At 41.1% G+C, this 25,722-nt stretch overlaps 1 long non-coding RNA gene across 5 annotated transcripts; it reads left to right on the forward strand.

Moving 5' to 3' along the window:
• The first annotated feature begins 4,038 nt into the window (after positions 1–4,038).
• LOC138809318 (uncharacterized) lies at positions 4,039–25,477 on the forward strand. Of its 5 annotated transcripts, none has more exons than XR_011366801.1 (9): positions 4,039–4,071; positions 4,300–4,377; positions 5,791–6,151; positions 10,301–10,422; positions 11,948–11,986; positions 18,319–18,385; positions 18,646–18,749; positions 21,403–21,567; positions 25,324–25,477. It is a non-coding gene; the product is annotated as an uncharacterized lncRNA (long non-coding RNA). The 5 variants fall into 5 exon arrangements; XR_011366800.1 differs by lacking the exon at positions 25,324–25,477 and adding an exon at positions 24,201–24,797; XR_011366803.1 differs by lacking the exons at positions 18,646–18,749; positions 25,324–25,477 and adding an exon at positions 24,201–24,797.
• The last annotated feature ends 245 nt before the right edge of the window (positions 25,478–25,722 follow it).

The raw sequence follows: 25,722 nt of genomic DNA on the forward strand, positions 1-25,722 counted from the left end.
CCAGTACTAGCACATACACACAAGAAAATTTGTCTTGTAGACTTGGCCACTTGTGTCTGCAAATTGGTTCTTCATGGGAATCTTGGGTCAAGTCTGTCTAGCCTTGGGTTTGCCTCAGGTTTGTCCTTTTGTTTTCAATGCTTGGCCATCATTTTGACTCTTAGATTTTAGATCTGTAGTTCCCTCAGAGAGAAATCGTATTTCATTCCATTGCAACTTCTAAAATACTACACAGAATGCCATATTCATCTCAGTCAAAACACCTTATCACATCTTCACAGGAAAAATGACTGCGTGAAGTTTAATTTGCTTCAAGTATTATTTGAACTGTGTGTGTTTGTGTGTATAAATCCTGGGGCTTGAACTCAGGGCCTAGGCACTGTCCCTTAGCTTTTTCATTCAAAGTTCAGTACTCTACCACTTGAGCCATATGCTTCCCTTCTGCAGGGTTTTTTTTTGTGTGTGATTCATTGAGAGATAAGAGTCTTACAGACTCTCCTGCCTGGGCTGTTCTTTGAACTGTGATCTTCAGATCTACACCTCCTGAGTAGCAAGGATTACAGGTGTGAGCCACTAGCACCTCACTCTGGCCCCATTTGAACTAATTCTGTCTGAAAGAGAGAGAGAGAGAGAGAGAGAGAGAGAGAGAGAGAGAGAGAGAGAGAGAGAGAGAGAGAGAGAGAGAGAGAGTCAGAGGGAGACAGACATACAGACAGAAAGACAGAGACAGAGAGAAAGATAGAGACAGAGACAAAGCTAAAGAGAGAGAGAATGACTTTTCTTTTGCTCTACTGAGCCTTCTTGGGATAGAAGCAAAGTTTTCCCTTTTTGTTTTGATTTTGGTTTCTGAGGAATTAGCAATAGGTCTAATTAATGTCATCAAAAGGAGAGCATTTAATTAACTAAATAACATGTTGAGTCTAATGAGAACATACTTCAGCACCCACTAGGTGGTAATGGTCTCTGAGGCTAATTCCCAGGAGGCCTGTGATTGGATACAGAGAAATTTCTGTCCGCCAGTGTCAGGGTGTGTGTGTGTGTGTGTGTGTGTGTGTGTGTGTGTGTGTGTGTGTGTGTGTGTGTGTGTGTGTGTGTGTGTGTGTGTGCATGTGTATGCATAGGTATGTGTGCACATGAATGTGTATACACCTTGCTTTGCACTTGCCCAGAACTCTCTATTTCCAGTCCTCTTGACCTGTCTAGCCATTTTAATACTTGATGGCCCAATCATTTATAACACCTGATGGAGGCAATCATTTTACCTTAGAAGTAAGTACATGAGGCCCAGATAAGGTTTGTGACTGTATCAGAGTCACACAGCCTCCACCACAGACAGAGTAGGCATTGTTTACATAATATGAAGTGGCCCTGTGGCTCAAGTGGTAGACTGCCAACTTTGAGCAAAAGAAACAAAAAAGCCAAGAGCAAGTGCAAGGTCCTGAGTTCAAATCCTAGTACTGGCACAAAAGACAAGGCGTTCTCTGCATCTCTATGTCATGGCGTCTCATTTACCTCAGAGATGATCGTTCTTAAGATTCCTGAGTGCTTACTTCAACATTTTATTTGGATGAATCTAATAAATTCTTTTCCCCCCAGTATTTTAACACAACAGTAATTAGGCCACTCATGGTGTGTGCAGACCTCCTCCATTTTTGCTTAACATTTTTACTTTCAGCACACAGGACTCTTGTATTTATCTCTTTTTTTGGCCGATTGTGGGGCTTGAACTCTGGACCTGAACACTGTCTCTCAGCATTTCAGCTCGAGGCAAGTGCTCTACCACTTGAGCCACAGCGCCACATCTGGTTTTCTGGTGGTTTATGGAAGATAAGAATCTCATGGACTTTCCTGCCTAGGCTGGCTCTGAACTGTGACCCTCAGATCTCAGCTTCCTGAGTAGCTAGGATTACAGGTGTGAGGCATTGGCACCTGGTTTTATTTATCTTTGATGGCTGCATGACAGATGAACTTTAGGCTATTACTCAGGACCAACAAAGTTAATCCACCAAAAAGCACAGACAAGAAACAGGGGAGAGATGGGAGAGTTCTTTCTCTGCAAATCCCTTACCTGAGCAAACCTAGGTCCTGGGGATGAATGGACTTGGAGGCATTAGAGTGACAGGGAGGAAGAGGAAGAGGTGAAGCTTCAGAGTGAAGCCCGCCTCCTACTTCCTTTTCCATCTTTCTTTGCTTTTTCTTCTTCTAAAATTTCTGTTCTCTGCAGAGACCCAAGCATCCAGAATAGAAGCTCCCAGTAGGTTTATCTACTCATTTATCCTTCTCTGGGAACAATTGCTTTGTTAGCATTGAAAAGATTTATTCATCCCATCTTTGTTTTCACCCTTGTGGGCTTTCTGCTTATTATTGGCTGTTTTTTTGTTTGTTTTCTTGCTTTTTCTTTTTGTACCAGTCCTGGACACTGTCCCTGAATTATTTTTTGCTCAAGGCTGGCACTCTACCACTTGAGTCACAGCTCCACTTCTGGTGGTTTCTTTTGTTTAATTTTTTTTGGGGGGGGTCCAGTGGTGGGGCCTGAACTCTGGGCTGTGCGCTGTCCCTCAAGTATAGCACTCTACCACTTGAGCCACAGTGCCACTTCCGGCTTTTTCCTTTTTGCTTATGTGGTGCTGAGGAATTGAACCCAGGGCTTCAGGCATGCAAGGCAAACGCTCTACCACTGAGCCACTTTCCCAGCTCCATCATGAGATTTTTATCTCCAATTAATCAACCCAGAAAGCCAGAAATGGAGATGTAGCCCGAGTGGAAAAGTGGTAGCCCTGAGCAAAACATACAAACAAGCAAAAAAGATTCAGGGACAAGCCCAGACCCTGAGTTCACGTCCCAGTGCCAGCCTCCAGAGAAGACAACAACAAAATAAAGCAGTATGCTACAGCACACTCTTCTACAGATTTGGTAGAGATGTGCTTGACCTTCATTCAAATGAAGAGAATCTTTTAATTTTCTCTGCTTGATGCTGCTCAGTGGGGCATTGGGGAACCTCTCCTTTCTCTGCGGGTGTCAACCATTCACATTGTACGGTGAAGGTTACAGTGAAAGTTTCCACTGGGTTACCATTCCTCGGCCAAAGCTGTCTTATATAATTGAGTTTTCAGCTCTCTCCAAATCTATTTTGAAGCTCTTCTGACCCATTTCCTCTCCTGGGAGATTGGTCCTTCTAGAACACTTCACCTGGATGAGTTTTGCTGGTTGGTCTCACATGGAAAGGGGCCAGTGAACTACTACACTTGAATGTGTTTGGCTGGGTTGGGTCGGTGGAAGGCAGGAAGGAGGCCTAGGCGCTTCTCTAGTGCTTTCTTGATTCAGTGTGACACTGGTAATCATCATGGGTTCCATCTTTGTGGCCCCTGATGGAGGGCCCCTGGTGCACAAATCTGACTCTCTGTGGACTCTGATAGCACTTCTTCTGAGCTTTCATCTCCTTTGACCTCGGGGAATCCACAGCTCTCTTTTGCTGCCAATCTCCATGTGGCTCAGTGGCCCTTGTTTATTCTTTAATCTCCTACCCATCACTTCTTTCTTCCAGTTGGTTCACAAAAGTGAACTGAATTTGTGTGTGTGTGGGGGGGGTGTACAAGTACTTAGACTCTGAGTCTCTCTTGCTTGTTTTGATTTACTCAAGAGAGCTCCACTTCTTCCTTTTTGATCAATTGGAGATCAGAGTCTTACAGACTTTTCTGCCAAGGCTGGCTTCAAATCTTGATCTTCAAACCTCAGCTGCCTGAATAGCTAGGATAATAGGCATGATCTACTAGTACTGGGCTTTCCATGGGGCATTTGTTTCCTGCTGAGACCTGGAGCAGATGCTCCTGCTGAATTCACTCCTATGTGTTCCAAGTTGTTTTTTGGTTATTTCACAACTGATAGGTCCAGCCCATCACCAAGATTATCACATTTGCTGCCTTCCCCTGGCACACATCGTTGCCCCTCCCTGAGTTCTTGGTCAACTAGAATTGTGAGGTCATTATAATGAGGACATTCTTTTTGGAACTTGATTTCAGAACTAGGTTACCCAGGCTACAGGCCTGTCACCATCTTAAGGACTGTTTATGAGTAAGATCCTGTATTCCTTCATTCTCAACTTTCTGCTCTGTTAAATGAGAGCATCATAGCTTTCCTTTCAAGCTAATTACTGCCAGGATGAAGTGAATTGACATACATGGCAAACTTCATACGGGACAGTGCTTAGTGCTTCATACGGGTGGCCTTCATTGTCAAGGTAACCATGCTTTACATACATGAGCAAACATTTGATCTAAACACAACACTTGTCTTTTATAGGATGTCGATTGTCTCATGGGCACTGCAAATAGTGATGCTGTGGTGCTTTCTGGAGCCAGGTATCTTGGGAAGGAAATGGTGAGCCATTTTTTTTTTTTGTGTGTGTGTGTGTGTGTGTGTGTGTGTGTGTGTGTGTGTGTGTGTGTGTGTGCGTGCGTGCGTGCACATGTGCACGCATGCATGCACGCAATCACGCACGGGTGCATGTTCTGGTCCTGAGGCTTGAACTCAGGACCTGGGCTCTGTTTCTGAATTTTTCTACTCAAGGCTAGTATACTACCCCTTGTGCCACAGTTCCACTTCTGGCTTTTTGGTGGTACATTGAAGATAAAAGTCTTAAGGACATTCCAGCCTGGGCTGGCTTTGAACCATGATCCTCAAATATTAGTCTCCTGAGTAGCTAGGATTACTGTTGTGAGCCATCAGTGCCCGAATTGTAATTGTCTTTTTTTCTTTTCCCCAGCCTTGTTTGAGTTTTCTCAGGTGCTCCCTAATGTGTGATGGAGTTGTATGTGAAAAGATGATTATAAGCAAAAATGTTGTGTGTTGGAAAATGTGTTTAATTCACCCTGACTACTGGATATCTTTGCCTAGCAACAGTGTGCTAGAGTGGTTAGTTATTAACTCAGAATTGCTGGGCTGATCTGAAGTTGTAGGTACTGTCTCTTCTCAGCTTTGCAGGAGAAAATCCCATTCATCAGCCTGAGAAAAGATTCACATTGAAAATTCAATATATGAGCCAAGTACTGGTGGCTCACATCTGTCATCCTAGCTACTCAGGAGGCTGAGATATGAGGATTGTGGTTCAAAGCCAACCCAGGCAGGAAAGCCCATGAAACTTTTATCTCCAATGAACCACCAAAAAGCTATGTGAAGCTATGACTCAAGTGGTAGAGTGTTAGCCTTGATCAAGGGACAGTGCTCAGGTCCTGAGTTCAATCCCCAGGACTGGCAAACATGTTTGCATGAGCTTACCCTCCAAATTCAAGATATGATTTCTACTAAATTTTCTGCAATCTATTAACAATTCAAAAGAAACCATAGTTGGGATAATATAGGCAGGGTAAGGTAATAGGGAAGTTAGAAAATATATTCAAAAAATTAAGCTGGAATTAGGAGTGAGGGTATAACCCGCCTAAAAAATAAACAGTCTGGCTGGGTGCTGGTGACTCACACCTTTAATCCTAGCTACTCAGAAGACATGAGAGCTGAGGATCCTGGTTCAAAGCCAGCGTGGGCAGTAAAGTCTGTGAGACTCTTATCTCCAGTAAACCACCAGAAAACTGGAAGTGGCACTATGGCTCAACTGATAGAGTGCTCGCCTTGAGCTGAAGAGCTGAGGGACAGCACCCAGGACCAGAGTTCAAGCCCCACATCAATAACAACAAATAATGGGCTGAACCACAAGAAGTTGAGTCAACTGTTTCAAAAACCCACAGAACTGCCTTCTTTCTAACACTTTCTTTTTCTTTTTCTTTTTTCCACATGTAGAGTAAACATTTCTGCCTCAGAGAAGTAAATAGGTATGGGAATAAAAAGTGACTCTTTCTGGTAAATCTATGACCAGAATGAATATCTTAAATAGGATCACGAAGAGCAGACTTCCATGTCACAAAACTCCTTTGCCAATCCAGATCCACTGTGCCACTCTTGCATAACAGTAGCAAAAAAAAAAAAAGAAGAAAAACAATAAAAGGATAATAGAGAAGTTGCTAGGCTACCCTTCATCCAAGTGACCAGTTTGTGAATGAGGAGCTCCAACCCACATAGAGACATGAAGGTCACTTACGAAGCCCCTAATTCTCTGTTTGGCAGAAGCCGTCAAATTCTCCCACTCCTGGCAACTGGCAAGGTACTATCAGCTAACTTGTGTGAGGTTTTGTGAATGACTTCAAGCTTGTATTGTTAATCTAATTTCCTCAAGGGTCACAGTGGGGCATGGAAAATCTAGTAGGGTTCCCTTTTCTTTCTTTTTCTTTCTTTTTTTTGTCAGTCATGCGACTTGAGCTCTGGGTCTGGGGACTGATCTTGAGCTCTTCAGTTCCCTACCACTTGAGTCACAGCACACTTCTGGTTTTCTGGTGGTTAATTGGAGATGAGTCTCACAGATGTTCCTGCATTGGCTGGCTTTGAACTGTGATCCTCAGATCTCAGCCTCCTGAGTAGCTAGGATTAAAGGCATGAGCCACCAGTGTCCAGAGGGTCCCTTTTCTATTTGGGAAATCTCTTTTCCACATACCTTCCCAGAGATACCTAAGAAACTACAAACAAAACTGGATTATTTTGTGGTGCTTGGGATTGAATTTAAGGTCTCACATTTACCAGGCAAGTACTCTACTATATTACCTATACCCTCAGTCCTGTTTACTTTTGGGGTTTCTTTCTTTCTTTGTTTCCCTCAGATAGGGGTATCATGTTTTTACTCCTACTGACCTTGGACCACAGTCATTCTACCTTTGCCTCCAGAGTAGCTGGGATTATAGTCATGCATTATCATGTCTGGATTTGTTTTTAAGTATTTGTATTATAGTTTGAATTCAGGGCTTTGAGGCTCAAGGCTGGCATTCTACCCCTTGAGCCACACCTCTACTTCCTGTCTTTTGCTGGATGGTTGGATATAAGACTCAGAGGGTTTTCTGTTTGGGCTGGCTGAGAATTTGACCTTCAGATCTCAGCCTCCTAATAGCTAGTAGTACATATGTGAGCCACCAGTGTCTTTTCCTCCTCCTCCTCCTCTTCTTCCTCCTCCTTCTCTCCTCCTCCTCTTCCTCCTCCTCCTCCTGCTCCTCCTCCCCTCCCCCTCTTCCTCCTCCTGTTCCTCCTCCTCCTCCTCCTTCTCCTCCTCCTCGTCCTCCTCGTCCTCCTCTTCCTCCTTTTTCGGTAGATTCTCACTAAATTTTGTCTTGGCTAGCCTTCCACTATGGTTCTCCTATCTCTACCTCTAGAGGAGTGAGTCAGCATAGCTGGAAAGGAAACAGAACTTTTGCCTGACTCACTGTGGTGACAAGATCAGCAAGAATTCATATCGTCTCAACCTTCTCTCAACCCTTTCTAATTCATTTCTTCCCCCTTCTAAACTCTGTGTGTGTGTGTGTGTGTGTGTGTGTGTGTGTGTGTGTGTGTGTGTGTGTGTGTGTGTGTGTGTGTGTGCGTGTGCATTTATAATTGTGCTAGTACTAGGGCTTGGACTCAGGGCCTGGAGCTCTCATTTGGCTTTTATTGCTTAAGACTGGTACTTTACCATATCAACCACAGCTCCATTTCCAACCCTTTTTTGCCAGTCGTGGAGCTTGAATTCAGGTCCTGGGCACTGTTCCTAAGCTTCTTTTGGTCAAGGCTAGTATTCTACCACTTGAACCACAGCGCTATTTCTGGCTTTTCTGTGTATGTGGCCCTGAGGAATTGAACCCAGGGATTCAGCCATGGTAGGCAAGCACTCTACCACTAAGCCACCTTCCCAGCTCCTGTTCCCAATTCTTTGCTGATTCATTGGAGATCAGGCTCTCACAGACTTTTCTGCCTAGGCTGGCTTCAAACCAAGGTCTCTGCCTTTCTGAAGAGCTAGGATTATAGGCATGAGCCACTAGCATCCAGATTCAGGCCATGGGTTTTTTGTTTTGTTTTGTTTTGTTTTGTTTTTGCTTCAGATCCAGATTGTAAACATGTCTTGGATGGATTTATATCCTGCTTAGGGCCATAGCCCACACAGTACAAAGTAGACTTTACCTTCACTTGAGGTGAATTCTCATGGGCATTTAGTGGTGAGGATTACATAGTGTGGGCTATTATAGGACCCAGGCAGTATGTGAGAAAATGGGAAAGCACACAGCAGAGACCTTGGCATCTCTTTGATGGCCACAGAAGGAAAGTGTGGGTTTCCTCCATCTTGACATAAGTTCCTTTTTGGATTCTCCACGTGTGAAGTTCCTCTGAAGCGATCCTTCTTTGATCTCCAACAGAACGCACTTTGTAGATCATCTCCATCCTTGACCCCCTGTGCATCTCCTTCCCACAATAGCCAGGTGTTCTTCAGAGATAATGCCATCTGCACAATAGCTTTGTGTCTCCTTCATGTCCTTCAGAAGTGGGGGCGGGGAGGCTTCAATCTTAGAGACCTATAGCATCCCTGAAGGGCCTTTGTTGCTTTTCCTTGAGATAAATGGGTGCCGGTGTCTCTGGGCAAAAGGGATCAAACTTTGCACAGTGATTTTCAGATCCGTTCAGCCTCCCAAGTAGCTAGGATTACAGGTGTGTATCACTGACACCTGGCTGCATTCTTTTTTTTTTTTTTTTTTGTCAGACTTGGGGGTTGAACTCAGGACCTGGGCACTGTCCCTGAGATCCTTTTGCTCAAGGCTAGCACTCTACCACTTGAGCCACAGCCCCATATCCAGTTTTTTCTGTGTATATGGTCCAGAGGAATCCAACCCATGGCTTCATGCATGCTAGGCAAGCACTCTACCACTAAGCGACATTCCTACCCTTGCATTCATGTTTAAGGATGGTTTTCTTTCTCTTGTCAGCCCTCTTGCCTTCTTGTAGTTTCCTGAGAACCTCAATTCCTTTCTCCTGAACACCAACAGTTTCTCCTCCAAGTGGAAAAGAGATGGAAAGTATTCAGAGTTTCGTAATGCTTTCTTTTGGCTCTATTTTTCTTCTATTGATTTCTTTGTAATTAAAAAGGTCATAGAAATGTGTGGGGCTGAGAAGGTGACTCAGTGGTAGAGTGCTTGCCTTGCATGCCTGAGGCCCTCAGCACCACATAAGCAAAAAGAAAAAGCCGAAAGTGGCACTGTGGCTCAAGTGTTAGAGCGCTAGCCTTGACCTGAAGAGCTGAGGGACAGCGTCCAGGCCCAGAGTACAAGCCCCACGACCGAGGCCAAAAAAGAAAAAAAGAAATGTGAGAGAAACGGTAGAAAGATGGAAGGGATCCTAATAGATGAGATGGGTGGAATATGGTGAATAATGGTGAAAGCATGTGGTTGTAGGGAATGTGGACTGACAATCATTCCTTCAACCTGAGTTTTTGGGGTAGGGAAGCCAAAGGCCCAGGGAGGGGACTTGAGTGGCCTGTGGAATTTCTGTGGGCAGGGCTCTCAGCGAACAGCACCCCTGGTGGGCAAATCCAGTGTAGCAGAGCATGTTACTTTGGGAAGCAAAGAACTGTCTGGCCTTGGGCTCCCCACTCACCATGCAGAGATAGGAGAAATGAAACAACCGGGGGCATTTTTTAGATACAGCCGTAGAATGCATACATCTCTCTAGAGAATCAGCCTCTGTGGGCAGCTGCTGGTTTAGCTCAGAAGTGAAGGGTTGGAGAAGAAAGGAGGGAGAAAGAGCCAGGGATGTTGGTTTCTTGTTTTTAGCTCTGTTAGCGTCTTCTGTGCTACTGTTACTAAACCGTATCCTAGTAATAAACACTATCCTAGTGTTACGGTTATTAAAAAAATTAGTTCTGGCTCTAATCCTAGCTCAGGAGGCTGAGATCTGAGGTTAATTGAAAGCCAGACCAGACAGGTTATTTTTGATAAACAACTCAGAAAGCTGGAAGTAGTCTTGTAGCTCCAAGTGTATATCGCTATCCTTGAGAACAAAGAGCCTCAGGGATAGCTCCCGGGTCAAGCTCCAGGATCTGTAAAAAATAAAAAAAAATTAGAACTGGGTACTGCAATCCTAGCTACTTAGGAGACTGAAATCTGATGATTATGGTGGGAAGCCAGCTCAGATAAGAGTGTCTGTGAGACTTTTATCTCCAATTAAACACCAAAAACCTGGAAGTTGTGCTGTGGTTCAAATAATGGAGTGCTAGACTTGAGCACAAAAGGTAAGCACCCAGGCCTTGAGTTCAAGCCCTAGGACCAACACAAACACACACACACATACACACACACACACTCACACACACACACACAGAGCTGTGCTGGCATGAGCTCTTCAGTCTTTTCTCCTTATGAGATTTTTTTCATTAATATTTACACAATATTTTATTATTTTCATTCAGGTGAAATCTTTCCTTAACTCTCTGAGTGGAGAAGAATTAGAGGCTCTAATATTTGAATTAGAACAACTCAGAAGCATTTTCCCTAGCAGAATTTTTTGAGGAAGAGGAAGAAGAGAAAAAAGGTAATATGAAAATTCAGAATCGGAGTGGGAAGATGCAATGTATTTATTATTACTAGAGTATTTATTATTACTAGGGTATTATTATTATTATTATTATTATTATTATTATTATTATTATTATTATTATTACTAGATTATTTATTATTACTAGAGTGATTTGTGTGTTTGTGTGTGTGCACGCACAACACCTGTGCTGGTCCTGGGGCTTGAACTCAAGGTCTGCTTGCTGTCCCTGACCTTCTTTGCTTAAAGTTAGACCTTTAAGGACTTGAGCCACACCTCTACTTCCAGCTTTTTTTTGTGTGTGATTAGAGATAGGACTCTCACGGAGTTTTCTTCCTACGCTGGCTTCCAACTATGATCCCCAGATCTCAGCTGCCTTAGTAGCAGTCTGACAGCGATAGCCACTGGTACCCTGCATCTCTCTCTTTTTTGCAGTAAGAATTTTCATGTAGAATTTTTTTTGCAACTTTCCCCCATCTAGGTGTTCAAACACGTCAGCCTCTTGCTTATGTCTTCTTTTTTTTTTCCCTGTCAGACTTCTCTTATCATCCCTCATACTGATATTGTTCATACACCCCTGCCAGTGATTACAGTTAAAGATTGCTTTTTCAGAGTTTGTCCTCAGTTTGGCTGATGTTTCTTTATATCTCTGGATACTTCATCTGTGCCTCATGACTTGTGGGATCCTTAATTCCATCTTGAATTGAGGCAGAAAAGTTGGTAGTACCTAAAACGTGAGTGGCACTCTTCCCCCTCCCTGCCTCCACAATTTAAAGCCTGTATCTCTTAGAAAATATGAATGTTGAAGCTGCTCATTTTTTATAGTAATTAGGTAATGTGGCAGTTAGTATAAAATGTAATTTCTGGACAAATGAATCTTAAGGGTTGTTTAATTTTAACATTTAATTAGATATATTTCTAAGACATATTCTCTGCTAATTGGCTATTTTAAGAAAGTGGAATCCAATGAACTAAGTTTTGTCTTTTTTTTAAAGCTGGTCCTAGGATTTGAACTCAGGGCTTGGATGTTGCCCTAAGCTTTTTTGCTCATGGGTAGTGCTCTACCACTTGAACCACTGCACCACTTCTGGCTTCTTCTGAGTAGTTTATTGGAGATAAGAGTCTCACAGACTTTTCTGTCTGGACTGGCTTTGACCCATGATCCTTAGATCTTAATTTCCTCAGTAGCTAGGATTACAAGCATGAGCCACCAGTGCCTAGCCCATTTGTAGTGTTTAAATGAACTATTTACTTTGCCATGGAATGACATTTTCACTCTGAAGTATACAAGTGGTCATAGAGACTAGAATTTTATTTGGTGAACATTTCTTAAAAGTGAATGAAATGAGCCTTTTCAATGAGAAAAGCAACGATGTATGAGTCATGATACACATTCAAACTAAGTTTCAATTTTGTAGAATGTATTTATTGCTCTGTTGAGCTTTGTAGCTTCCCAGTGCTGTTTACAGACTATGCTGATGAAATCTGTGTTGATAATAACAGCTATATTCATTGATTTCAGGACAGTTGGTCAGCATTTGGAAGATTTGTGTCACTCGGTGTGAGTATTTTCCCATTATTTAATGTGTGATGTTAGCAAATCATGTACAGGCAAAAGAAAAGAAAAGACTAACTGATTTTAATTTAATACATCCAAGCAGAAAATCTTATGGTATAGCTTCAGGCTCATTGCTATGTATCTCATTACAACTAAATTTTAAGAGATGACCACTAGTTGAGTTTTAGTGTAATATTAAGGAGTATGCCAGCATTAGCTTTATTGATAATCTGAGAAGGCAACTAAAATACTTCTTCCTTTTCTAACTAAGTGACTTTGTAAGGTAGTTTTTCTGCATATACTTGAAACAACATAACCCAACAGACAGTATAAAAGCAGATGAGAGAATACAGGTGTCTTTCATTAGGCTAAAGGATGAAGAGATTTATTAAAGATGTAAAACAATGGGACTATTCTGCTGAAATTTTACCTTTTTTGGAAAATACAGTGTTTTTCAATAAGCGTATATTAATAAGTAGTGTTTCTTTTCTTTCTTTTTGGTGAGTTGTGGGGAGTAAACTCTGGGCTTGGGTGCTGACCCTCAGCTCTTTAGCTCAGTGCTAGTATTCTACCACTTGAGCCACAGCGCCACTTACAACTTTTTCTGCTTATGTGGTGCTCAGTAATTGAACTCAAGGCCTCATGCATACAAGACAAACACTCTACCACTGAGCCACCTTCCCATCCCCAGTGTTTTTGTTCTTAAATTTACAAAACTACCATAAGCACTTGAGTTCTAAATTTTCTTTTGTTTGGGTTGTGAAACTAGGACTCAATACCTGATGCTTTGCTCATTACCTGAGTTCTACTTTTTAACATATCTGTCTGTTTCTCTTGTGTGTGTGCGTGCACATGCTAATGCATGTGTATCCCCTATTTTTTATTTAATTTATTTATTTTTGTGCCAGTCCTGGGGCTTGAATTCAGCACTTAGGCATTGATCCGGAGCTGCAGTCTACCACTTGAGTTATAGTTGTACTTCTGGGTTTGTTTTGTTTTGTTTTCTGAGTGGTTTATTGGAGATAAGAATCTCATTGACTTTCCTGCTCCAGCTACCTTTTAATAGCAATCTATAGATCTCAGTCTCCTGAGTGTGTAGCCAGGATTACTGGTGAGAGGCACCAGTTCCTGGCTCTACTTACATTTTTTTTTGTCGGTTGCGGGGCCTAAACTCTGGGTCTGGGCACTGTCCCTCAGCTCTTCAGCTCAAGGCTAGCGCTCTCTCACTTGAGCCACAGTGCCACCTCTGGCTTTTTCTACTTATGTGGTGCCGAGGAATCGAACCCAGGACCTCATGCATGCAAGGCAAGCACTCTACCACTGAGCCACCTTACCTTTTTAATTAGCTCTTTGGGAGCTCTCAAAATTTAAGAGTATTAAGAGGTCCTGAGACGAGCATGTTTGAGAGCTGCCAGATTAAAATTTTCCAAATGTCAGTGCTTTTAAAGATGGCTCTCTGTTTTACTTCTTTGAACTGTCAGTGTGCTTGCCACTGATATCTCTAAACCTCATTTGATTTTTTTCTATTTCTCATCAACTGTAAAATAACTAGTCTTCAAGTTTTCTACAAAGCAAATATTTCTCAGTGAGAAACTTTTCTTACTCCTTTAGTATGGATTTTATGCAGACTGGGACATTTTCTTTTTTGTTTGTTGTCTTCAGCATCGTGTTTAAGAAGTCAGACTAGACAATTGTATAACATCTTACTAATAAATGATTCCTTAGTCTATGTAAAAGCTTGATTCCTGATTAGAAAATGTTTTCTGACCAGGTACTGGTGGCTCACACCTGTAAACCTAGATACTCAGGAAACTGAGACCCCGGATGGGTTTAAAGCCAGCTCACCAGCAAAGTCTGTGAGACTCATCCCCAGGTAACTACCAAAAGCCCAAAATGGAGCTGTAGCTCAAGTGATAGAGTGTTAGATTTGAGCTGAAGAAGCTCAGGGACAGCACCCACACCCTGAGTTCATGCCCTAGGACTTGCACAAAAAAAGAAAAAAAGATTTTTTGAACATAAGTTCTTAATGTTCTTCTGAAGTATTGAGATGGCAGTTAACTATGATGGGCTTTGGAGTTATCCACTGAGTCAAAATAAAGATCTGTCTTTTACTAAAGCCATGTGACCTGTGATACTGAGCTCTTTTCTCATCTGTAAGGTAACCCAATCTAATTCCTTACAGGTTGTTAAAATAAGTACTAAATGAAATACTTTATTCAGAGGCTGGGAAGGTGTCTCAGTGGTAGAGTGCTTGCCTTGCATGCATGAGGCCTTGGGTTCGATTCCTCAGTACCACATAAGCAGAAAAAGCCAGAAGTGGCACTGTGGCTCAAGTGGTAGAGCACTAGCCTTGAGCTGAAGAGCTGAAGAGCTGAGGGACAGTGCCCAGGCCCAGAGTTCAGACCCCGAGACTGGCAAAAACAAAACAAAACAAAACAAAAATGAAATAATGTATTCAATAAGTGGCATAATAGTCATAAGCAAGGGATGGTAATTATTTTAATGATTCCAAAGATATAATAGATTAAAAAATCTGCTTTTTAGAAGTCTTAACTTAGGAAACACATAAAGCCATTGTGATGTGTTTAGATAGTTGCATTCTTTCTAATTAGTCCTCAATATGACAGTTGTGTTATTTATAAACTTTTTTTGTGCAATTAACTGCATTTGTTCATGTAATCAGCATCTGTTTGGTGTAGGAATGGGAATCCTGAACTTTAAATACCATTCAGAGGACTCTGAAGGATTTTCTAAACAGTTGGATTTTTGTCTAATATATTCACCAGAAATGACTCTGAAAAGAGACTCCTGCCCAACTCCTCTCACTCTGTGCCAGCCCTCCTCAGTGATATTTGTTGAGAATTCAGCAGTGATGTTGGCATTTAATGATATCTCAATGAAGTACTATAAAAACGGATGTAGCTGACGGGGGATAAATGTAGGAACCTGCTGTTGCGGTAGTGTTGGTCATCTTTTTCTATCAGCATTTTTGGACACAGTGGCAAGTGTCTGTGATCCTAACAATGACAGGAAGATGAAATCGGTAATTGTAGTTCAGGCATGCATCCAGGCAGGAAACCATACTCTCCCTGAAAATAGTCAAGGGAAAGCAGGGCCCAAGGCATGGCTCAGTGGTAGAGTGTCTGCTTACTAAGTTTGAGTGAGCTGAGCTCAAACCCCAGTACCATCATAACAAAGTAAAACAATGGTGGAAGATCACTACCAAATACTTTCCACAGAATTAAGTATATATTGGGCAGGATTGTGGCCCAGTATTAGGCTAGGGGTGTAACTCCATGGTACAGTACTTGCCTGAGGCTTTGCATTTGGTGACTGGCATTGAGATGAGGAGAAGTTGCATCGAAATTATGTAGGATGGTGCTGGTGGCTCACGACTATAATCAGCTACTCAGGAGGCTGAGACCTGGAGGATGGACGTTTAAAGCCAGCCAGGCAGAAAATTCTGTTTAGATCTATCTCCACTTAGCAAGAAAAAGACAGACTGGTGTTGTGGTTCAGATTAGTAAGACATCAGCTGAGTTCAAGCTGTGGTCCTGGCACCAAAAACAACAATAACAAAATAAATAAATAAAGGAATAAAGTGTGGGCTTTGGAGGGACTTTGGAAAAAGGAAGGACTCTCCCAAAATCGGAAGATGCATGCCTGAACTACAATTACCGATTTCATCTTCCTGTCATTGTTAGGATCACAGACACTTGCCACTGTGTCCAGCCTCTCTGTTGAGATGGAATCTCCTAAAATTTTCTGCCCATGCTGGGCTGGAACTGAGATCCTCTTAATTTTGGACTCTCACATTAGTGTTGGAGGATGAGCACATACTAATATAACAGGCTATGGCTGAGAAGGGATCTCACAAACTGTGCTGCCAAGGCTGACCTCAAATTATAATCCTCCATTCTCAACCTCTCAAATAGCTAGGTTTACAGGCATGAGCCACAGCAGTGACCTGCCTCATTTTGTTCACAACACTTACCAAAAAATAAGTTTATTAACACTCAAACATAATACATTGTATATCTGAACATTGTAAATTAAATGTATATATTGGAATATTATTTACATTCTAAGTACACACTAAATAATTTTTTAGAACAGAATGAGATAAATATAAGTGAAAAAAAATTCTGCATGCTATTGGATCATTTTGTCAATATTTTGTGATATAGGTATGTCATTATATTTTCAGATTAATTTCTTGCACCCAGTAGGATTTAGTTGGATGACAACCTACGAGTCAGGTTTTAGATTTTTATTCATATTAGGATATAGTTAAATGTTGTTTAAATGAGTTACATTGGTAAGGATGGTATTAATGAGATCAGCTTCACAATCCATCTTATACTTGGGATTGCTAAGTCATTTTAATTCTTTCTCTTAAATGCCAAGGGAGAGGCACAAATGAGCTATGATACATTCTTCCCGCCAATCCCGGGAAATTTTGGGGACAATGGTCAGATAAAGCAGTAACAATTTGCCCTTTAAGCTATAGACTGCTGATTAAAAAATATATAGATTCTAAAGGCTAAAACCTTAGGCTGGTCTCAAAGTGAGTGAATGGATAGGATTTATTTGTGTAAAGAGAGAAGGAATATTTCCTGACAGTATGTTTGGCTGTCTTGATTATAGTTTGCTCTTGACTTACCCATATGTTTGCATGTTTCTTCAGTGAGGTGTTCTGTTTTCCCATCATCAAGATAACATTTTCCTTAGCACCCTTCCAACATTAATCCTTTCTCCCGCTGATTTAAACATCACCTTGCTCACTTGGATCATGGATTATTCCCTCAATTTTACTTCCTTTTTTGTTCCTAGATTAGTGCTGATCAGTTCTCTACTCAGCCACTAAAATTATCTTCCTTTGATTTAAATTTGATCTTACTTGTCTCTGTTCTAAAAATCATTCAGTGGTTCCTCATCTCTTCGTTAGAATCTTTGAAATCTTACTAGGGTGTAAAGGCCCAGTCTTTGCTGGATCCTACTTTGTTGTTTTTTTCCTTTGTTTACATTAAATGCTGTGATCATACTAAACTTCCTGCTATGCTTTCACCCCCTAATCTTGGCACTCATTTTCTCTGCCTGAAACTCTTCCCATAACTTGAATTCCATTTTTTAAATTCTTTTTCTTTTCTTTTTTTCTGGTCCTGGGGCTTGAACTCAGGGCCTGGGTTCTGTTCCTGAGCCTCTTTGTGCTGAAGGCTAGTGCTCTACCATTTGTGCCACAGGGTCACTTCTGTCTCTTTCTGTTTGTGTGGTACTGAGGAATCAAACCCAGGGCTTCATGCATGCTAGGCAAACACTCTACTACTAAGCCACATTCCCAGCCCTGAATTCCATTTACTTTATACAATATCTGCTTCATACTCTCCATTCATTATTCTGTAATGTGACGCAAAGAGCATTGAGAGTGGAGGCCAAGGTTTAACTCCTAACCTTTGCTAAGAAATCTTGTGGAAATTCTTGACCTCTTCCAGCCTTCATTATCTTTATTGCCAACGTGTGATAATGCCCACCTCTCTTATAAGCCCATTAAGAACATCTATCGACATACTATACACAAAAAAATTCTATAAGCATGTCAGCCAAAGATGTTTGGTGTGGCAACGTGGGTGATGACAACAGGAATGATCCCAAGGAAGCATTTAGCTTCACTGCTCAGGTGACCTTCCTGAACCATCCAGGCCAAATCAGTGCTAACTATGCCTCTGTCCTGGATTGTCATTCAGCTTAAATTGCTTGCAAGTTTCCTGAGTGGAAAGAGAAACTTGAACAGAGATCTTGTAAGAAGTTGGAAGCTAGTCCTAAATTCCTGAAGTCTAGTGATGCTGTCATGGTTCATATGGTTCCAGCAAGCCTTGTGTATGTGGAGAGCTTCTCTGACTATCCTCCTTTGGGTCATCTTGCTGTTTGTGATAGGAGACAGTTGCTGTGTGGCATCAAAGCTGTGGACAAGAAGTCTGCTGGAGCTGGCAAGGCCACAAAGTCTGCCCAGAAATCTCAGAAGGCCGAGTGATTATTATTATCCCTAACGCCTGTAGCTTCAGCTTAACCAGTGGTGGAAGAAAAGTCTCAGAAATGTTTGTCTTAATTGGGCATTTAAGTTTAATAGTAAAAGACTGGATAATGATAACAATGCATCATAAAAACTTGAGAAGGAAAGGAAAAAATTCTATAAGCACTCATATTCCATGCTCATTAAATTGTTATGCATACTTCTGCTGCATTCACTCCTCTTCCTTCTCACCTTTCTTGTGATCCTCAGCAGTTTTTCTGGAATGTTTTTCATGTAAAACTTTATTTTTTTTCATGGGATGAAGATTTTTCTGAAGAGATAACAGATGTTTTTACCAACACATCTCCTGCAAATCAGACAAACTGGCCAGGGTAAGTTATTACTTCTTGGTGATTGAGATTCATTTGTGACACTTCAGTGAATAAAAACTGAGATAGTAACCATTTACGATATGGAAGTAAGAGCGAAAGCCTTGCTCTTTGTTGGTGACTTGTGAGCTATGTGCATATCCAAGGTCAGAGTGGGCAGGGAGGTGCTATATCCAGAGAAATATTTAATACAACATATATTCCATTGCCTGCTCATGCACAGGACATGGGATGCTTTTTCCTTTTATCCCTATCTTTCCCAGGCTCAGGAGACATTCTGTAAACCAGTACGCCCCAGGCACACAATGCTCTCTGGACAGAGGGAACTGATATAATCAGGATGTCCTGTTTGCTCCTAAGTCCTAGGGTAAGGACCCTAATACTTGATCTTTTTGGTTGTTGTTGTTATTAGAAAATAAATTTTGTTATGGAATGTCTTGGGTAAAAGAAAGACATTCCTCAAGCAACAAAGTAGCAGAAAGTTCCAGGCCAGCCTGTTCTAGCAGGGTTATAACTCAAAAAGAAAAAAAAAAACATAAAGAAATACATGTTTAAAATCTACTGAATGTAAGAAAAAAAGAGTACAGTTTCCTGTGAGTATATAATGTCAGAGAGTTTCCTGGAAACAGTAGCCTCTAAAATGGGATGATTTTTTTCTTTATAGGGAAATAGTAATAACATTTATTATTATAACCACAATTCAGTGACATTCAGTACATTTCCAGTATTGTAGAACCATCACCTTTATCTTATCCCAAACATATCCATCACCCTCGACAGAAATTTTGGGCCATTAAACCATTCATGCCTCTTTCCTTACCTCAACCCACAGTAGCCCTGAGTTATTTTCTGTGTCTGTGAACTTTCTTACTCTTGGTACTTTATTGTTGTAGTCTGAATGTTTGGATTTCCATAATTTTTCATATGGTAACACTTGATCTTTTATTCTTATCCCCTAATGTTTGCTTTCTCCATGAAACCCTCTCAGAACACTCCTCGGGAACTCATCTTCTGCAGTTCAAGTGCATCTCTTCACTATTCAATCTAGTATTGTTTAAAAATGGTCAAATTTAAGAAAAGTCATAAAAAGAATATAAACAGTATTTGTGTGCTTTTTATGAAAATTCACTATAGTTAACATTTTCCTTCTTTCGCTTAATCACTTATTTGTGTGTATGTTCTCTTTGTGGACATACATTTGAGATTATCTTGTATATATCATAGTCCTCTATTCCTACATATTTTAATCTTGCTCTCCTCAGGATAAAAATGTCCTGTTATTACATAGCCACAGTAGTTACCGGCTTCAGTAAATTAATCACAATGCCATACTTTTGCTTAATCTTTGTCTATATTTCAGTCTTGACAATTGGCTCAATTCTGCCCTCTCATTTTTTTCTCCAGTACTAATACCAGTACATGATCATGAATTATATATAGTTGTGTATACTTGATCTCCTATAGTCTATAATAATTCTCTGCTTTTCCTTTATAACATTACTATTTTTAACAACACAAGCACCTGCTTCCATTTAGTAGCTAGGATTAGAGGTATGAGTGACTGCTGACTAGCAAATGTAGAGTTCTTGAGGGTTAAATTGTGTTATTTGTTTTTGTTTTTGTTTTTTACAAAGTATGAGGCCCATTGTAAAAATTGCTCAGTGTTGATGACCCTATATAAACTAGCTTATTATCCCAAATATACATGTAGATGTTCAATAAGCAGATATGTCTCTATATTTTTATACTAGGTAATTTGCTAGGTGCTAGGGAAGTAATGATGAGGACATAGAAAAATCACAAGAATAAAAGAAATCATGTTAATAAATATTTTTGAGGTCAATAATTCTCAATGTGGTCCCTATGTGGCAATTCTCAGAAGGCAGTTTTCAAATAATTGAAATTTCAAATAATTTCAAATTGAAATAGAGATACAGGATATAGCAGGGGCATTGGCCTGGTTGTCTGCACACTAAGGATGTAGGGAAATGTGCACTGGAGCATGTGGTTCTGGGAATAATTTTTTAATACTTTTGTTTACATTTTTTACCTTTTTTCTCCAGGCTAGCAGGCTTCATACCTTGAGCCACAGCTTAATTACTCACTTTCTTTTTTCTTTGTTCCTTTTTGCCGACCTTGGGGCTTGAACTCTTCTGCCTGGGCCCTGTCCCTGAGCTTCTTTTGCTCAAAGCTAACACTCTACCACTTCAGCCACAGCAGCACTTCCAGCTTTTTCTAAGTAGTCTATTATGTTTCTCGGACTTTCCTTCCTTGCATCAAACTGTGATCCATAGAACTCAGCCTCCTGAGTATGAGTAGCTAGGATTACTGGTGTGACCCTTTGGCACCTGGCTAGGTTTTTCTTATGTTTTGGTTCTGGACCTAGGGCTTGAACACAGGGCCTGGTCAGTGTTGTTTAGTTTTTGTTTTTTATTTAAAGCTGATAGTCTATTTGAGCCAAAGCTCACTTTCTGCCTTTTTGTTGTTGTTTTTATTCTTTGTGTTAATCCCAGGGCTTCAAAGTGGCCTGGCCAGTCTCCAGTCTCCATGCTTTCTTCCCCTCCGCCCCCCCCCCCCAAGTTAGCAAGCACTACATCTTTAGCCAGTGCACAACTCTTCCTTTTTATTTTTGGTTGTTGTTTTTATTTCTTTGTATTTGGCTTTTATTTATTTATTTATTTTGGCTGGTCATTGGGCTTGAACTCTGGGCCTGGGTGCTATCCCTCAGCATTTCAGCTCCAGGTCCTCTACCATTTGAGCCACAACACCACTTGCAGCTTTTTTTTCTGCTTATGTGATGTTGAGAAATCGAACCAGGGCCTCATGCATCCAAAGCAAGCAAGCCCTCTACCACTGAGCCACCTTCCCAGCCCTGGTTTTCATTTTTTATGGTGATCCTAGGGCTTGACCTGCCAGTCTTCTTGAGGTGTTGGGCTTTTTCCCCCCTCTAGGATGGAAGTTTTACAAGTTGAGCCATAGCTCATCTTTTTTTTTTTTTTTTTGGTGGTTAATATTGTAAGGTCCGCTCCTGGATGGCAAGCAGACTCCACCCTCCTCACAGCAAAGTCTCCATCCAGTAACTGCATTACCTTGGGAACTGGGACACCTGGAAGAAGTCACATTTGCATCCACTGAGGTCATATCTGAATTTGATGTGGCCACACCTTTCTCTGCACGTACCCTAGGTAAGGCCTAGCCCAGGCCCAGACACTCTCTCTCTGCTCTCTCTCTGCTCTCTCTGCTCTCTCTGCTCTTTTCTAGCTCTTTCCTCTCTCATTCCTCTCTTTCCCAACTCTCTCTCATTCGAAGGCTTTTCCCAGCCAGGTGGAGTGCCAACCTTGCCTGGTCCCAGCAGGTCTACTGAATAAAACTAGTCCCTTACCTGAATAGCACATGCATGGTGCTGTTCTTACTCGGCTATCTCTTTTTTTAAAACCTAACAAGTGAGATAAGTGTCCTATGGCTCTAACTACTCAGGAGGCTGAGATCTGAGGACCTCAGTTGGAAGCCAGCCCAGACAGAAAAGTCCTTGTGAGACTCTTATGTCCAATTAAGCACTCAAAACCCAGAAGTGGCGCTATGGCACAAATGGTAGAGCACAAGGCTTGAGTACAAAGAGGCTCAGGGACAGCACAAAAGTCCTGAGTTCAAGCCCCACAACAGTCAAAAAATACAGAAAGAAAAAAAGTACTACAGGAAGCCAAGATGACTATCCAGACAGCTTGGTATTGGCATAAGAACAGACATCAGGACCAATGGAATAGAATTGAAAACCCAGAAATGAACCTACAGACCTATAGACATCTAATCTTCGATAAGGGAGCTAAAACAATAGAATGGAAGAAAGACAGCCTCTTCAGTAAATGGTGCTGCTAAAATTGGTTAACTACTTGTAGAAAACTAAAGCTAGATCCTTATATATCACCTTGCACCAGAATCAACTCCAAATGGATCAAAGACCTCGAAGTCAAAGTACACACTTTGAAAACATTACAGGATGGAATAGGAGAAACCCTAGGTCTCCTCGGCTCAGGCCAAAATTTTCTGAATAGAGACCCGGAAACACAACAAATCAAAGAAAGGTGGGACAAATGGGATTGCATGAAGTTGCAGAGCTTCTGCATGGCAAAGGACATAGCTAGCAAGATCAATAGAAAGCCCACGGATTGGGAGAAGATCTTCACTAGCCATACAACAGACAAGGGTCTCATATCTAAAATATACTTGGAACTCAAAAAATTAAATCCCCCAACAACAAATCCTCAAAGAAACAACTGCCCAATAAATAAGTGGGCTAAAGACTTAAAGAGAAACTTCTCTGAAGAAGAAAGAAGGATGGCCAATAGACACATGAAGAAATGCTCAACCTCCCTAGCCATAAAAGAAATGCAAATCAAAACAACATTGAGATACAACCTCACTCTAGTTAGAATGGCTAAAATCAAGAACTCTAACAACAACAGATGCTGGAGGGGATGTGGACAGAAGGAAACCTTACTTCATTGTTGGTGGGAATGTAAACTTGTTCAACCACTTTGGAAAGCAGTATGGAGGTTCCTCAAAAGACTTCACATAGAGATCCCCTATGACCCAGCAATCCCATTTTTGGGCATTTACCCAAATGTTTACAAACAAGACCACACTAAAGCTACTAGCACAACTATGTTTATTGCAGCATTATTTACCATAGCTAAGATATGCAACCAACCCAGATGCCCCTCAGTAGATGAATGGATCAAGAAAATGTCGTATATATACACAATGGAATTCTATGCCTCCATCAGAAAGAATGACATTGCCCCATTTGTTAGGAAATGGAAAAACGTGGAAAACATTATATTAAGTGAAGTAAGCCAGGCCCAAAGAAACATAGGTCCCATGGTTTCCCTTATTTGCAATATCTAGTATATGTATGAGTCAAGCGGAAAAGGTCAGATAATGTGATGTTAGGAAAATGAATCCTTAGATATGTATTCAAATGTTTTTTTTCCTTTCATGCATTTGTTTCTAACGCATTTATAAGATTATCTCTTTGTAGCTTTGTATGTCCCTCCCCCACAGTATAACCCTGCTTTTACTATATTTGATGTCAGTATAACTTGTGTAGGAGATGGGAAAAAACAAGTCGTTTAAGGATACAGGTAGACCTGTTGCAACAATGAGAAGTACAAATTGTCATGTCGAAAACGAGCTTTACAATGTTGGTGGGGGGGCTAGCGGGGAGGATTGGGTGGGCAGATGGGGGGGAGGCTGGGAAGGGATGTTAAGTGTAAACAAAGGAGGAGGCTGCAATGCTTGATAAGAAATGTACACATTAACCTGCCCATGTAATTGTAACCCATCTGTACAGTGTGTTCACAAAAAAATAAAAATAAAATAAAATAAATAAATAAGGAAAAAAAAGAAAGTTGAGAGCCAAGGTTCAAAGCCATTCTAGGCATGAAAATCAATGAGACGTTTTTCACCAATTAACCAGCAACAGGTAGGAAGCAGTAGAGCTCTACCCTTGAGTAAAACTCAAGTTTTAGCCCAGGAGTAGCATAAATGAAAAGAATTCTCATTTACTTTCCTGCCCAGGCTGGATTCAAACCACAAATGCTCAGATTTCAGCTATTTGAGCAGGTAGGATTATAGGTGTGAACCATATTTTTAAAATCTTGAATTGGCTCTAATATTTTTGTCCTTCTTTTCATTAATTTATTATTCTTTTTCACTTTTTCATAAGTTTGGGTCATCCAGCTTATTATTAGGGCTGGCCACTGTTTCTGAGGTTTTTGTTTTGAAGTTTTTTTTTGTGGATTTTTGTCCCAACCTGCAGGACGTCAATGAGGGCGATGAACCTAAACGAGAAGGAATGAAGGGACAAGAGACATGAAGAATGACAGCAAGACAGGGATTCTGATCAAGCTGCAAATTTTTATTTTTCACACAGGGGTATTTATATGCTTGGAATAAGGAAGCTTTTAAATTGGCCATTAAGGAAGCTTTTTCATTGGCCATAGCAGCTGCAGGATGTTTGCGTAGGGCAGGGTGAAAGGGTGGTCATTAGCAGCTGCAGGATGTTTGCATAAGGCAGGATGAAAGGGTCGGATTTCTGAGAGTGGTTCTGTAAACTCAGCCACAAGATGTTCCAGTGAGATAGTCAAGCCTATCTTCATGTTGAGAGACTCCTTTTGGATCTCAACAGATTTTTTTTTTGAGCTTGTTATAGTACTTGAACTCCAGGCCTGGTCATTATTCCTAATTTTTTCTCAAGACTAGTAGGCTTCCCACCTCAAGACAGTTCAAATTGTGGCTCTTTATGTATTTTTCTTTCTTTCTGCATTTATTTTAGGTGATGCTCTTATGGTTTGTACTCAGGACTTGGGCATTTTTTTTTGAGTTTTTGTTGTTGCTGTATTTTTTTTTTCTTCATTGCTGGTCCTAGGGCTTGAACATAGGGCCTTAGCTTTTGCTAGTCATAAAATCAGGGCAGAGCCACTGTGTCTGAGGTTTTTCCCTTTTCTTTCTCAAGACTAGCAGTGTCTATGGCTTGAGCCACAGATAAAGTTCTGGCTTTATTTATTTATTTATTTATTTTCATTTTTGTTGCTAGGGCTTCAACTCATGACATGGCCACTCTCCTGAGGCTTGAAGTCAGGGCAGGGCCATTGTGAATGAAGCATTTTTTGTATTGTTTATTCTCAAGGTTAGCATACTTTAACAGCTTGAGCAACAGCTGCATGAATGGCTTTGTTTATATAATGTTCTCTACCACCCCCACCAGGCAAAAGTTGTAAAATTCATTTTTGAAATAATTTCTTGTACATCTCATTGTTGCAATAGGTCTAGCTGTAACCCTATTTAAACAATTTGTTTTTTCCCTTCACCTTCACAAATTACCCCAACATCAAATACAGTGAAAATGTGGGAGTTATTTATTTATTTGGTTCTGGTCCTAGGGCTGGAACACAGGGAGTGGTGACTCTTCCTAAACCTGAAATCAGGGCAAGGTCACTGTGCTGGAGTCTCTCTCCCGTGTCCTGAGCAAGGCTGGCAGGCTCCAAAACTTAAGCCACATTTCAACATCTGGCTTTGTAAAACAAATTTGGTGATTCATAAGGGGTAAGTTTCTTATGGAGGAGCTGGGAAGTGGCTCAGTGGTAAAGTATTTGCCTTGAGCTGAAGAGCTAAGGGACACCATCCAGAGCTGGAGTTCATGCCCCACAACCCACAAAAACGAAAAAAGAAAAGAAAAAAAAAGCTGAGTGCCAGTGGCTTACACCTGTAATCCTAGCTACTCAGGAGGGTGAGATCTGAGGATTGCAGTTCAAAGCCAGACTGGGAAGGAAAGTCCATGA

The sequence above is a fragment of the Dipodomys merriami genome, unplaced genomic scaffold, assembly GCF_024711535.1.
Source record: "Dipodomys merriami isolate MVZ:Mamm:240054 unplaced genomic scaffold, mDipMer1.0.p SCAF_490, whole genome shotgun sequence".
Classification (NCBI taxonomy): domain Eukaryota; kingdom Metazoa; phylum Chordata; class Mammalia; order Rodentia; family Heteromyidae; genus Dipodomys; species Dipodomys merriami.